Here is a 16,083-nt window from a genome sequence, read left to right as displayed (position 1 = left end):
GACACGCACATACACCTCAGTCCCCAAGCCACTCAACAAGGAGGTGAAGGAATATCTGGGGGACCTCTTAAATAGAGGCTGGACTCAAAAATCTCGTTCCCCTTACTCCTCGCCCCTTGTATCTGTCCGTAAAAAGGACGGGACACGGCAGCCGTTTCTCAATTCCTAGCACGCGTGCTACGGACTCGATGACTTGCAAGCACGTACTTGGCAAGTCCGTACTTCAAGCACAGACTTGCGAGCACGCGAGTACGTACCTGCAATTGGAACAGCAGCGGACTCGATGACGTCACCACCTCTGCTCGTCCGTTAACTGTGCTACGGCCTCATTTAGGCATATACTACTGAACAATATAAACAAATGATATAAAACAAAATCCCAGCCTCTTTCATTTTCAAATAGTAGGCTATGTAAATATTCTGAATGAATAAAAATTGAAAAGATATGCGTGTCCTGTCATGTGTATGAGCTATACACACACGACTTTATATATATTTAAGCAATAGATCACGCCAGGCTGTGGTATGTGCTCATTATACCTGTTAAGGGCCGTTGTCCGGCCCCGACGCGCAGCGGAGGGCCGGCGACCCCCTTCACCCCCACACATGAATTAAAGAATACAAAAAAGTAGTCCCTCCTGGCTGCCGCTATGCATCGACGGTCGCTATGCAACACACTTTAGCGTCCCTCCGAGAGAAGGCTCCGATAGATCGCTGGATTTAGGTCCCCCGTTGTATAAATATTTATATATTATCTTATATTATTATTATTATTATTATATTAGATAAATATGTAAGTTAAGAGTAACTTAAGCTACAGTTGTGCGTCTTCTCCATATTGTCCGCCATCGTACTGCTGCGAGTGCGAAATGCATCCTGGGATTTATAGCGGTTGCAAATACACACGAGCCATCTCCGATGCATGCTCGGTGAAACGGCGAGATCGAGCACGCATCAAGAACACTTCCGGGTTTTACGACAGTACTCGCTTGATGCGTGCTTAGAATTGGAACAGTGCTCGGGCAACGACTGATGACGTTTCACGAGTACACGAGCACGCACGAGTACGCGAATTGAGAAACGGCTTGCGTCTCTGTGTGGATTATCGCGGGCTAAACCAAAAGTCAATACCAGACAGACATCCCATACCTCGCGTGCAGGATCTTCTCAACAGTTTAAGTGGCAGTGCATGGTTCTCTGTACTCGAACAGGGAAAGGCCTACCATCAGGGGTTCCTCGAAGAGACCAGCAGACCACTTACCGCCTTTATTACACCATGGGGCCTCTATGAGTGGGTAAGGATCCCCTTTGGTCTGTCTTCAGCCCCTGCAGAGTTCCAGCGCAGTATGGAGGAATGCCTGTCAGGTTTGAGAGATGAGACATGTCAGCCATACCTAGATGACAATTTGGTTCATAGTAAAACGTTCGAGAACCACTTCCATGCCCTGACAGAAGTTTTACGCCGCTACCAAAAACACAGTGTAAAACTAACACCAAAGAAATGTGAGGTGTTCCGCAGCCAAGTAAAATTCTTGGGGAAAATTGTGAATGAGGACGGATACACAAAGGATTCTGCAGAGTTAGCATAACTTAGCACCAATACAAGCCCTGAAGGAACGCAGACCTGCAAATGTGGGGGAATTAAGAAAACTACTTGGGTTCATCTCTTATTACCACCCTTACATCCCAAATTTCTCAAGAATAGCCAAGCCGCTATATAGTCTGCTGTCAGCTGAAAATGCACCAAAAGTCAGTAACGAAATAAAGAGAAAAGGCAGAAAACAACCAAATAAGACCAATCAGCTGCCATCAGGCCATGCCATTATATGGACTGAACATCATCAGGGTGTAGTATGCCAGCTCATTGACCATTTACTGCACCCACCAATACTTGGCTACCCTGACTTTTGGGCCTTTCACACCGCCGCAAAATCTGAGCCGGTTCCGGGCCAGTTCGGAGCTAGGGCCAGTGTTTTGGTTTCACACCGCCAAAGAACCGGCTCCGGCCTCTAAAAACCGGTTCAACTCCAGCCCCACTTTTGAGCTGGGCTAGAACTAGAACCGCTTTTACGCCGGGGGCAGGGGGCGGGGTTATCCGTACCTTCATAAACAGGAAGATCAACGAAGTCCGGCATTTTTAAAACACTGAAGTAAACAATGGACGTGAATCCGTGTATGGTTCGTTCTTTGAATATTCAGATTTAGTCGTTTTTAGTTTTTTTCTGATTTGGTTTTGAATCGGAAAAAGGGCAAAAGGAATAAACAAATAATCGCCATTTTATTTGTGTTTGTGTGTTTTGTGTGTTGGTTTTTAAACCCGAAACAGAAAAACAAAAAAAAATACATTTATAGTTATAGGCTACACCAGAAGGCAGAACGCAGTGAAGAAAAAATAGCCAACCACCTAAACCAGCAATAGACTGTCTAATTATATTTAGCCTTAGTTATGGCCGCACTTGAACCTTATGGTGATTTTATTCGTGAACTATTTGACACTGGAAAGACACACGACGCGATCAGTACCGCTCTAAAGCAATCTGGTGCCCCGAAGTGCTCCGTTATGACGTGAGGAGGTTCTGTGTGGAGCACAACCTTCGAAGAAGACATCTAGTTTCCGATTTGGTTTCAGATCGTCCACTCGCAGACTAAGTCGCCGGCTCCCACGGAAAACAATAAAGCTGGCCATTGTAGAATGCAAGAGACTCGATGGAACGTTTGAAACGTCTTTATATGTATTTTCTTTAAATCCGCGTGCCCTTTTCCCGGCATTCATTGCGGTTTTATCTCAATATCACGAAAACAAAACAAGCAACTGGATTATTCCGTTTTCCCGTTTTGATTAAAAAAACAGAAAAATACCGTTTATTTGTATATTCCTTTTGCCCTTTTTCGGCTTCAAAACCAAATCAGAAAAACCAAAAAACTACTCTGTTAATAGTTTTTTCTGATTTTGTTTTAAATCGGAATATTCAAAGAACGAACCATGCACGGATTGAATCGAAGACGAAATTGTTGTTGTGTTTGAAACTGGCGCGAGGGTTCTTCTTCTTATTGTACAGTTCCGGCAGGGCGGGAGGGTTGCTGGGAAAGCGGAGACGTTTGCAGTGACGTCATGACGTTGCTCACGCCGGCTCCATGGCTGGCTCTGGCCGGTGTGAAACCAACTGGTTCTTAACTGGGATAAGGCTGGAACCTGTTTGGAACTGGCCCTAGCACCAGCCCGGAACTGGCTCTTGGTTCTTTTTGGTGTGAAAGCCCCATTTGAGAAGTCATTTGTGCTTCATTGCAACGCCTCACAGGAGGGACTTGGTGCAGTGTTGTACCAGAGACAACACAGTAAACTTGTGGATATAGGATATGGCTCCCGAACATTAACCCCTGCCGAAAATAACTATCATCTGTACTCTGGCAAGTTGGAGTTTTTAGCTATGAAGTGGGCAATTTGTGAACGGTTTAGGGAATATCTTTATTATGCTCCATCCTTTGTCGTTTATACTGACAATAATCCCCTAACCTATGTTTTGTCTTCAGCTAAATTCAACGCCACAATGCACAGGTGGGTGGCAGAGCTCGCAGATTTTGAGTTTGCCATAAAATACCGGCCGGGGAGGGTGAATGGAGACGCAGACTGGTTGTCACGAATGCCACTTGAAATGGAGCAGTTTATGCAGGCCTGCTCAAAAGAAGTGGAGCCAGACGTCCTAGCCACTTTAACCCAAGCCATACACTCTGAGTTTCAGAAATTCGAGCCCTGGATGTGTCCCCTCCCTATTGCCACCGCCTGCGCAGAAGCGGAGAGTGAACAGGAACCTTCAGCAGTAGCCACCATACCAGAGCATGACCTGAGGAGAGCACAGGAGGAGGACCCAGTCCTCGGGAAGGTGAGAGGGTTTATCAACACAAAGCGATGGCCCCGGACTAAATGTAGAGACCGTCATGATGATTTCACCGTGCTTCTGAAGGAAAGAAAAACGACTGTATGTGGACAACAGCGGGATAATGCACCGAAAGACAGCAACCGGAGCTCAGTTGTTTCTGTATGCAAACAACTGTTTATTAGTTTATTAGTCATTCAAAACCGTACGGATTCCGTACGGAATTCTTGCCAAACCGTACGGTTTCCGTGCGGTTTTGCACTTTTACCGCGCCATTCTAGGGCCGGATTGTGGCCTTCTTGGCTTTCCATACCGGTGGGCTGGCAGGCCTTTTTGGGCTGACAAGGTTTACTTGAGGTTTACTTTATTTATTAGGGGTCCAAGCCAACAGGTTGGATCCCTATTGTTTTTGTAGTGATTATTCCTATACTTACCTCCCTAAAAGTGGGACCACAGCCCAAACCGTAAATGGTGCACACACGCCAATTGCATGACTAGATCCAGGTACGTGAGGTGACCGCAGACGACAAAATCCAGACATGCCGGTCACTAGGTGGCGCTATACCTAGGAAAACTTGTGGGGCTATAACTCCCACATCGAACCTCCCACAGTCCAAAACGTCATACCCACAGATGCACTGGAGTCTGCTGCGTCTTTTGGGCCCATTTGCGTCGATAATTCTTTTTGCAAAATCTCGAAAACCGCTAAACTGCCTTTTCCCTACTCCTCCCACATTTTTTGACCAATCGACACCAAACTTTGCACACGACATTTTCAGACACACACGAAAATAAATCGTCAAAAACTATTTCGACTCGACCGTCGATGACGAAACGGTAGTGTTACACTTCTAATGCCATGTTATGCATAGAAACTGAATTGAATCACACACACACCGAGAGCCACGTTTCACCGTTTCACCACTTCATGGTGTCTCCGTCCAGAACTCCCGTTACAACGTTGACGTGCTGACGTCATCAGTACATGACATCCCCCCCTTACTTGGATTAAAACTCTAATGTTCCCTTCACATAAACAATCAGTTTGGCTACTTGAACACTAACCATATAATGAATCTAATCAACATATTCTGTCAGAATAAACCTTTGGTTCTTTTCAAATAAACATTTATGCCCTCTAGCATTGTGCATTAATTTTCATTGAACATACACATGAACATATGCATTACTATAACACATTCACTTCATAACAAAGCTTGTGAATCTCTGGGGCATTTTCACTTCTCGGCGCGGTCGCTCCGTCTGCACTGTAAGAGGTCGGCATGGTGTTGACCCCTGAGCGAGCGTCTCTGGTGTGGACGTCACAACATGTTCTGGTGGCGTGTTTACTGTCTCACTCACTGTCTTTGGTTCACTTCCACCGGGTGGTGGTGTCTGCTGAGCTGGTGTGTACACTTTGACATGTGTGGTGTTTCTGGAGTACTGAGCTCCTGTGGGTGACTCAACTACCACACTGTTACCGTTCTTACTGACTACCGTGTGAGGTGTCTGGTTAAATGTTGTTGTGAACTTATCTGTCTTGTCCTGTTTCAGAAGCACCTTGTCTCCCACCTGCACTGGGGACAGTCTGGCTCCGCGCCGCTCGTCAGCGTACATTTTGAACTTGCCCTTGCGCTCAGCACCAGTGTCTCTGGTCTCGAGGTCACTCCTTGGTGTGCTGATGTCTGGCAACTTTCCCCTGAGCTTCCGATTGAACAGGAGTTCGGCGGGGCTCCTGCCCGTGGTGGAGTGGTCGATGGATCTGTAGATGGTGACGTATCGGCGTAGTTCCTTCTGCCAATCCAGTCCCTCTGCCTGTGCGATGCGGATCCGTTTCATGATCGACGCATTTTGCCTCTCCACTTCTCCATTCGCTTGTGCCCACCTAGGCGTCGTCTTCACGTGCTGTATGCCGTTCTCCTGACAGAAGTCCTGGAACTGTGATGACAAGAACTGTGGCCCACAGTCAGATCTGATAGAGACAGGCAGACCGTGGCGGCTGAAGATGTTCTCTAAACAGTCTATCACTTTGTCTGTCGTGGTGGATCGCATGATCTCGTATTCATAATAACGGCTGTAATAGTCTACAACTACCAGGATGGAGTGTCCTGTTGGCAATGGACCTAACAAGTCTGTGGCGATGTCCTGCCATGGTCCATCAGGGAGAGTTGTTGGCCGCAATGGCTCTGGTACGTCAGGCCGTACGTCAGGCCGTTGGCACCCATGGCATGATTTGACATATTTTTCTGTCGCCGCATACATTCCTGGCCACCACACCTTTCCCCTCAAATGTTGTTTTGTCCCTACAATGCCTAAGTGTCCTTCATGAGCTAAGGCTAAAGCTCTGTTCTGTAGAGCATGTGGTAGGACAATCCGTGTCCCCCTCAGCACTAATTGCCCAATGGTACACAGTTCATTTGCAATACGGGCATAAGCTGAGCACTTATCAAATCGGCCCGTCTGTATTGCTTTTCTCACCTCAGACAGTTCTTCATCCTCTGCGGAGGCTCTCTCTACCTCCCTCGTAGTCAGCGCCCTGGGCGTCGCCTGCACCGCCACGAAGCGCACGTATTCCTCTGCTCCGTGTGCATGTGTCGTCTTCTTCGCCGTGTCCCCCAGGAGACGAGACAGAGGATCAGCAATGTTGTATTTCCCGGCTATGTGTATTACTTGAAAGTCATAAGGTTGGAGGCGGAGCACCCAACGCTCAATCCGCGCGCATGGCTTTGATCTGGGGCTATAGATCACCTCCAGGGCCTTATGATCTGTTACTAGGTCGAACCTCTTGCCATATATGTACGGATGTAGGCGTTCACATGCCCAAACCAGTGCCAGGGCCTCACGCTCCGTTTGGGAATATCTCTTTTCACAGTCTGTCAGGCTCCTGCTCACGTAGCATATAGGCACCATAGCTCCCTGCTGCTCCTGTATCAGAACTGCTCCTATGCCCACTGGCCCTGCATCAGCAATCACTTTTGTGGGGGCATCTTTGTCAAAGTATGCCAGTGTGCCCGCCTCGGCTAACTTATTCTTGAGTGACTCGAATGCCACTTTCTGTTCAGGGCCGAAGACAAATGGCACATCTTTCTTGGTCAGTCTCCGCAGCGGCTCTGAGATGGCAGCGAACTGGGGTATGAATCTGCTACTGTACCCAGCCAAACCCAGAAAACTGCGGACCTCTGATGCATTCTCTGGCTCGCGTGCCTCGACCAGTGCTCTCACTCTCTCATTTGTGGGTCCTATTCCCTTTTCTGATAACAGTATGCCCATGAAAACTAATTTGTCCATCTCAAACTGACACTTCTCACCATTTAAGGTTAGGCCGCATTTCTCTAGTCTCTCCAGTACGGCATGTAGTCGCTTGCTGTGTGTCTCACAGTCGGGTGCATGGACGATGATGTCGTCTGATATGCTGGCCACTCCTTCAATGCCAGCCAGTGCCGTCGCCACTTCGTGTTGGTACTGCTCACTCGCTGATGAGACCCCGAATATGAGTCTTTTGTAGCGGTATGTTCCACTGTGCACGGCGAACGTCGTTATAGCTCTTGACTGTTCTGTGAGCTCCATCTGGTGGTAGCCCCATTTTAGATCAAGCTTACTAAACACAACTGAGCCATTCATATCGTGTAGCAGTTCATCAACTGTCGGGATCGGATATCTTCCTCTGATAATAGCTCTGTTTGCCATTCTCATGTCTAGGCATAGACGAATGTCAGTGTCTTTTGCTTTTGGAACTACTACGACTGGGTTTACCCACGGTGTTGGACCCTCAACCTTCTCGATAATGTCCATTCTCAGCAGCTCCTCTATTTTCTTGTCAACCGCCTCTCTCAGGTGGAATGGTATCCGTCTCAGTGGTTGTGCTATGGGTTCCACATTGTCGTCGATGTGCAGCCTGATTTGCTTGGTATTGAGTTTGCCCACCCCTGTGAAGAGCTCGGGGTACTTCCCTCTAACCTCTGCCTTTACATCAGTAACCGCTGCTACATCTACACCCACCTTTAGCACACCTAGCTTTGTAGCTGTCTCTCGGCCTAATAGCGGTACTCCCTGACCTGCTATTACTGTAAATTCTGCTTTTGTTTCCCTTTTCCCTATCCTCACTTCACATGAGAATACTCCCTTCACTGGTAGTGGTTCATTTGATGAGTATGTGTATAGTTTTTTATCTGACTTGAATGACTTACACTGTATCTTTTCTTTCTTTAATCCTTCCCATGTATTTTCATCTACTATGTTGGTCGTAGCCCCTGAGTCAATTAACATCACTAGGTCTACACCTCCCACATTAAATGTTAGTCTGTCAATGCAGCTATTGTCACGTACTACAAATGCAAAATCATTATCCTGCTTTTCTTCCTTTCTTGAGTCTACATATTTCACTGACCCCTTGCTAGCTTTAGATTTGCACATTTTGGCGTAGTGGTCTGTACCATTGCATTTTCTGCAGGTTTGTCAACGTGCTGGGCATTTCTCATCTTTTGCAAAGTGGTCTAAAAAGCACAGTCTTTGGCTGTCTGCCGCAAACGCGTTGCAAACTGCTGTACAGTCTCCCCATTGTTCTGTGATATTTGATAGAAAGATTGGCGCGCAAACGCGGTATTCACCTGAGGCACAAAGTATTTGTTCAGAGCATCCACTGCCTCGATATGGTCCGCTGAACCTCCCGTGTCTTCAAGAGTGGAAAAGACATCCTGCACATCTGTCCCAGCGTGATGCAAGAGTAATGCCCTTCTCCGAATTTTAGTGTTATCGCTCACATTCTCCGCCATAATCAATCCTTTGCCGTCTGCGAACAGCTCAAACGCTGTTAGCCACCGTGTCCAGCGAGGTCCTAGCGTAGCAGGCTCATTGTAGCACTCAAACTTCGGCACGTTGGAATTATTGTTCTCCATCTCGTAGACGAACTAAACTCACTTCAGATTTAACTAGTACCGAGCTTGGTTATCCTCGTCGCCAATGTTACACTTCTAATGCCATGTTATGCATAGAAACTGAATTGAATCACACACACACCGAGAGCCACGTTTCACCATACTTTACTTCATGGTGTCTCCGTCCAGAACTCCCGTTACAACGTTGACGTGCTGACGTCATCAGTACATGACAGGTAGCGTTTTGAATATTTGTTTATTAGCTACGTTACACGTGGAAAATCAAAAATCCCCAAAAACCCCAAATTACACATCGGATCGAGTCCAAATTTAACATGCGTGTTGGTGCTAACCGTTCGATAAAAAATTCTGAAAATTTAGCCATTAGAGGGCGCAATAAACGAGGAAATTGTATATCTTCTACAAAATTTCGCCATTAGGGGCCGCCATAAACGAGGGAATTGTTCATCTCCTAACCAAAGGCCAAAGGAATGTTCTGAAAACACATTTGGGGATATAACTCCCACACCGAACCTCCCAGTCAAAACAGGTTCACGGTAGCGTTTTGAACACATGCTTCGCGTTGTGAAGGCGAAATGCACATTTCTTGGACCCCTGCATAACTGCTTGCAGTTCTAGTTTATTTTTTATTTATTTATTTATTTTTTTTAATGGACCCGGCCCGGCCCAGCCATGTTACACAGCCGAGGGCCGAGGTCCGTTTCTTCCCTCACGGTCATGCGGGCTGTCAACTTAACCTGAAAGTTCAATAAAACTTTGGTCCAGGCCATAACTCATTATGATTGGCTCTGGGAAACGTAAAGGAGGCGTAGAGAATCTATCTCTCTCTCTCTCTTTGACCTAGCTGCAAAAGTCTCTGCAAGTATAGTGAAAGAGCGTATCAATTTTTTACCATGGTTACTCTCTTCCATGTAGGCTACTGCGCTTTATTTTAATTGTTGAAACAGCACAATATGCGGATATATATCCTCTGGTATGTTGTGTGCCTCCGCATGTCGTATAAATAATCATAGTGGGCTGCCATGGCCAAAAATGCCAGGGCAATTTTTTGGTCCCAGTCCAGCCCTGGGCGTACGCATGCATGCATTTGGCTTTTCCGCCAAGCCTCATCACGATCAAGGCAGAGAATTTGAGAACAAGCTGTTCTACAAACTCAAAGAATATTGCGGCATTCAAGGCTCACACACAACACCATATCACCCAGCTGGAAATGGTCAGGTGGAGAGATTTAACCGAACCCTTATTTCCATGCTGAGATCTCTGCCAGAAGAAGTTAAGAGTGACTGGAAAAGTTCTTTGAACAAAGTGGTGCATGCGTACAATTGTACTCGGAATGAAGCAACCGGCTTCTCCCCCTATTACCTTCTCTTTGGTAGGAGTCCACAGCTTCCGGTAGACATCATGTTTGGCCTGAAGCCTAATGAGGAGGAGAGTCGTTCTCACAGCGAGTATGCGGAAAGATGGAGGAAGCGCATGGCTGAGGCATACCAACTAGCCTCAAAGGAGGACCAGAAAGGACAGGCCAGAGCAAAAAAATATTATGACAAAAAGACGTACGGAGGTGAGCTCCAACAGGGCTGCAGGGTGTTGGATCGCAACTTGTCAGAGAGAGGAGGCCCTGGTAAATTCCGGTCGTACTGGGAAGAAAAAGTGCATGTAGTCATTGACAAGAAACAAGACAGTCCAGTGTATGTGATACGGCCTGAGAGAGGCCCAGGAAAGACTTGAGTCCTCCACAGAAACTTACTATTGCCTTGTGACTTTTTGCCAGTGGAGGAGGAAGTCACATCAAGAGACACAATGCCCCAAAAGGAAAAGAAAAGGAACAAACAGACATATCAGAGGGACGATGTGACAAACAGCAGTTCAGAGGATGAAGGCGAATGGAGAGCCATCATCAGAGCATCACCAGCACGCCCCGCCTCAGCCAGGAGCCGGCTGAGTGCGGGTGCAGAAGAGTTTTATCTACAACCAGCCCCTAGACATCAAGAGCACCGAGACACGGAAGAGCATCCTGGACAGGATGATGATTTACAAGAGGAAGAGCAGGAGGCAGATGGCAGCGGAATGGTGGAGGAGACGGGAGCAGCTGCAGTATCATCGGATGAAGCAGACGACCACACGCCAGCATCTGATGGAGAGGTCAGCGCAACGATGGCGGCCGATGAAGCAGATGACGGCGCCATGGCAGCAGAGACGGCAGGCGTTCATCCAGCAGCATCATCTGATGAAGCAGACGGAGATGAGGAGTCGCAGCTCTCCAGAAAATATCCTTTTAGATGCAGAAAGCCATCTAAACTGTTTACTTACACCACCTTAGGCCAGCCTTCCATTACACATAGAAAAAAATAACAATGCAGTACGTTGTTAAAGAGGGTTATATGTTACTTTAGTTCAAAGGTTAAAAAGGTCAAACTGTTTTACACACACAAATAGAAGCAGCTGCTAGTATTTTTTATTCATATTTTTTATTTATTTTGCAAACAGGACCAGATTCCAGACTGCTAACACATATTATGGTATTACTATGGGTATGTGAGGCATACGATATAACCACATGTGAGTCTGTTGGGTGGGTTATGGGATAGGAACAAGATCATCATCTTTCAGTAAAGGTACCTATCCTGCAAAGCAGAGTTATGCCTCAGAGATCACTTGGCCAGTGATGTCTACCTGTATGACGTGGCAAGACAACGGGAGATACCGGCCATGTTAAAGACTGTTCATGGACAGCAAGTACCTTTGAATTGAGACTCCCGTTCTTGTTTCCATGGCTCCTGAGTTGAAGACCAATATTCTGGGACTGTGTAACGTCAAGACGACATTTATTTTGTAGGGGAGAGTGTGGGACTCTGGTTAAGTTAGGCTATAGTATTGGACATTATGGGAAAAGGTGCACTGTCCAGTGCTGGGAAACATCTACACCCCCTGTATATTGTATTTGAGGTTTTGTTTATTGTTTTGTTTGTTGATTCATTTTAAGCTATGCTTTGACTGAATATGTACATGCAGAATGAAAGGAATTAAGACCGTTATGGTAGAATTGTCAGGAGTTAGGGGGATGCCACACACAGGCACATAGGGGCAGCCCACCGGGGGTCTTACTGGTCCTGACTGTAGAGAAAGTTAGCTAGGGAGCTGCATATGGAGAACTGTGGTTATCCGACCGTATGTTTAATGTGTTACAGACCGTCGACAATAAATGCCACGAAAGATCATCCCCTGTCTGATTAATCCAACCATAAGTGTGCTACACACAGATCGGTGAGGGTGGGGGTGGTCCCAGAGCTGGTTCATGAGGGCATTAAGGCACGATTGTTAAGGTTTAAATAGTCTCACAAAATCACCATTATTGTTCTTAACAAGAATCCGTAGAAGAGAATTAATAATTTTTTGCTCATAAAGGCTAATGCACCAAGCAACTTCCAGCATTCGCACGCACGCACGCACACATACACACACACACACACACACACACACCAAGATGTGTTGTCTTGATATCCTGCCCTCGAGGAGCATCTCTGTCGTTCCCTATCAATCAGTCAAAACCAGATCATTAAACCCTCATATTTTACGAGCTGCAGAGCGGTGGCTGTTGACAAATGGGGTATGCATAACTCTTGTTCCAGCCCAGCTGAACAGTCCCTCAGCTGCGTGTCACAACCTGTCTCTCCGTCTGTCTCTCCATCTCCCCTGGCCACAGGTCCGCTCTGTCCGCATTCCCCAGATCGGAGAGAAGTTTGCCAGCTGACACGGACAGAAGGGTACCTGCGGAATCCAGTACCGACAAGAGGTAAATCCACATCCTCATACATGGAGTGGGAATGTGAAGGGATATCTGATCAAAATGCTGGCCAGGGGTAAAATAATCACAAAGATTTGCAAAAACTTTAATATTCTTCCTTTTTTTCGTCTTAGTGTGTTCACATTAATGAAATCTGTTGATATTCAAATAAAAAAAATACATCATCTTTTACAAACTGTACTCTGCTTCCTTAAATTAGTTTCCCAAACTGCCTTTCTTAGCACATAGCGAACTGGAGTATATTGTGAAATGTGCACCCCTATGTACTGATTCATTAGTTTATTTTGAATCGGGAATCAAGAATAGATTTTTAATTGAATCGTAACCCTCAAGAATCAAAATAGATTTGAGAGATAACAAAAGATTCACACCCCGTGTCCAGATAGTGTAGGTCCGAGGTTGGCGTGTCTGACCGGGGAGCCCAAACGATTCTGGGTTTAAACCCCATTGTCAATAGGGAGCAAGAGACAACCCCCCCCCCCCCCCCCCCCGGGCAAGAGACAAACCGCTACCTGCTCATTCATGATGCATCCCATTCCAATATAATCGCCTTAGTCTCTTTGACTAAAAGCTAAGTAACTAAATGGTGAATAAACACGGGTAGACCATCTTCTAGACCCATAGTTTCCCTGACCTTTTGTTACTTATCTACCTACCTTTAATCAAACTCGCTAACCAGCCCATTCTGCTTCTCTGCATGTTAGCACTAGCTCTTTATTAATCTGGAGAGCCTGCTGCGGCTCATGTGTTGGAACAAATTCCCTTTGTAAAGCGGTCTTAGAAAGCACAACAAGGATTGGGTTTCATGTAAGACGATAGAGGGCCTCCAACAGGGGTTCTCTCAATCCAAAGAGCCGTCCGTGGGTGTTGTGTCTTCTAGCGTCTTTGTGTGTTTGCTCTGTAGGACATTCACGTGTGAGGGAACATGTGAGGGAATCACGCCTGACATCATCATCAACCCCCATGCCATCCCCTCTCGAATGACAGTCGGTCACTTAATCGAGTGTCTGCAGGGCAAGGTAATTGTGTGTGTGTGTGTGTGTGTGTGTGTGTGTGTGAGACAGACAAAAAGTTATAATGCTGCACAACCTAGTTTCAGAGTATAGAATCTGAAATTCAATGTTAACAATTCTGTAGATAAATGTATTTCTAAAGTTCCCTGTGTGTGTCAACACTTTAAGTGGCTATATAAATCCATTCTATGGAGCATCCGTCTCAATCCAACAATCTGCCTACACTGTTGATGTTGTCCAGTATCCTGTTTACTTTGCACTGCAAGGCTGGATCTTGTATCACAGTACGCCTTGAGAGCCAATCACAGCTAACCCCATGCTGACGCCGTCGCTCTGTGTTCAGCCCGGCCCAAGGTCACACTGTCGACCAGCGCGACTGTAGTATATTGGGTATACTGAGATTAACTAGCCAGACACTGACGTTACTCTAGGCATGTTTATTGTTGACCCGGGCACAGGGCACTCCAGCATAGCATTCATACATCAACTCTGAACCAACCCATTTAGTTAAATATTTTTGAAATTAAACACTGTTCCATGTAAAACGTTGACGTGATTCCGTCTCATTCTGTCCCTTTTCCCCTGTCCCTTACACCCGTTCGTTCGTGTTACTCAGTGTAACTCACCGAGTAAACACTGGGGGTTATGTACACTGCTATGTCATACTGGATTCCGTTTTCTTCTACATTTTTGTTGTGTGGTACCCGTTCGGGCCTTAATACGAAGTCAGAGCTAGCGATACGAAGACACAATATGAGGCATTGTGCCCCAGAGCCCCCCCCCCCCCCCCCCCCCGACTCCCACAGGTCTGATATGACGGCTCACTGGGTGCCATGCGTGATTACCAAGCGCTCTCTGTCCCTCCAATGCAGGTTCTCTACAATGGCTTCACCGTCCGCAAGCTCACCTCCCAGATCTTCATCGGGCCCACAGGGCCTGCCCGTAATTCCGACACCTCATTGTTCCGACGTCTCAATGGTCCGAAATATTTCCCATTAGATCGACATGCCACTATGCCGACGGTTCAATGTTCCGAAAACGGAACCCATTGGTCCGAAGGTCCGTTTGTCCGACTTTTCAAAAAGGAGGCGCATTAGGCCGACGGTTCAATATGCCGAATAGGCCTACTAAATAGGCTATAAAGAGTTTTATACCTTGCTTGCGCTCTCGCTCTCTCTCGCTCTCTCTCGCTCTCTCACTCTCTCTCTCCAAAATACAACATAGGCCTACATATCACGTTCACGATGAATATTGGAGAGCAAAGTGACAACTCTTCACTTCATTTCGACACGGTGTTTCAGCCCCATGGACAGAGAGCGTAGGTCTAATTCTCAACATGGGCACGAACACACACACACACACACACACACACACACACACACACACACACACACACACACACACACACTTGACTAAGTACACGACATGAGGTATAAGTTTGACTAAATCAATACCAACGAAATTATTTAGGCCAAAAGCCCACTGTAAACACAGTGAACAACACATATAGGCCCACACACAGCTACTAAAGATAACATTTTTATTTGTTTTTCACTCACCGTTTGACTTCTTTACAGGAAAAGCATTAGTCCTTGTATAACGTGCGCTTCATAAATTCACCTCTTGTGACCGTTCAAGCCCACAGCAACAGTCTGGCTTGGTGAAGTGCACTTCTGGAACTTAGCCTACATCGTCTTTTATTTTTGGTTTCATAATCACACATGTGGAATTGCTCCTTGGCCTATTCGGCATATTGAACCGTCGGCCTAATGCGCCTCCTTTTTGAAAAGTCTGACAAACGGACCTTCGGACCAATGGGTTCCTTTTTCGGAACATTGAACCGTCGGCATAGCGTCATGTCGATCTAATGGGAAATATTTCGGACCATTGAGACGTCGGAACAATGACGCGTCGGAATTACGGCATGGCACCGGGCCCACATACTACCAGCTCCTCAAGCACATGGTGGACGACAAGAACTTCTCTCCGACAAGATGCCTCTGTCTGTCTGTCTGTCTGTCTGTCTGTCTCTCTCTGTGTCCCTCCTCCTTCCCCTGTCTGTCTGTCTGTCTCTGTCTCTCTCTCCCCCCTCACCCAACCAATCGTGTTCTGCCCTCCTCCCAATGATGGTGGTCTGCGTTTCGGTGAGATGGAGTGTGATTGTCAGATCGCCCACAGTGCCGCCCAGTTCCTGAGGGAGCGTCTGTTCGAGGCGTCCGACCCCTACCAGGTGCACGTGTGCAACCTGTGCGGCCTCATGGCCATCGCCAACACATGCAACCACACCTACGAGTGTCGCGGCTGCCGCAACAAAAACCCAGGTACGCCAACGGGCCACGGCCACTTCCCTTGTTGCACATGTCTCCCTCTGAGCCACTGCTCTGTTTTCCTGTCTGCATTAAGTAAGTTAAACTAATGTTTTCTGTGCCTGTTTCTATCCCTAATTTGAACACTACTCTAGTACGTCACTACCACAAAAAGTCACATCACCATCT

General features: G+C 46.8%; 2 protein-coding genes across 3 annotated transcripts in view; both read right to left on the bottom strand.

Moving 5' to 3' along the window:
• The window catches only part of LOC132466300 (zinc finger protein ZFMSA12A-like), a 119,983-nt gene extending 104,422 nt beyond the window's left edge, over positions 1 to 15,561 (bottom strand). The window contains exons 1-2 of one of the 2 annotated variants that reach the window (XM_060063451.1): positions 15,148 to 15,561; positions 12,435 to 12,538 (exon numbers count right to left, since the gene is read on the bottom strand). The gene's annotated coding sequence lies outside the window, so the exon portion shown is untranslated. The remainder of the gene's footprint in view (positions 1 to 12,434; positions 12,539 to 15,147) is intronic. The other variant, XM_060063450.1, reaches the window with a different exon arrangement.
• LOC132466319 (uncharacterized) overlaps positions 1 to 16,083 on the bottom strand; it is a 123,022-nt gene that overhangs the window by 42,027 nt on the left and 64,912 nt on the right. The gene's annotated exons all lie outside the window — the stretch shown is intronic.

The sequence above is a fragment of the Gadus macrocephalus genome, chromosome 10 (genome assembly GCF_031168955.1).
Source record: "Gadus macrocephalus chromosome 10, ASM3116895v1".
NCBI classification, from domain to species: domain Eukaryota; kingdom Metazoa; phylum Chordata; class Actinopteri; order Gadiformes; family Gadidae; genus Gadus; species Gadus macrocephalus.
Note: the sequence above shows the minus strand (reverse complement) of the source record. Positions and strands in the feature narration are given on the sequence as shown.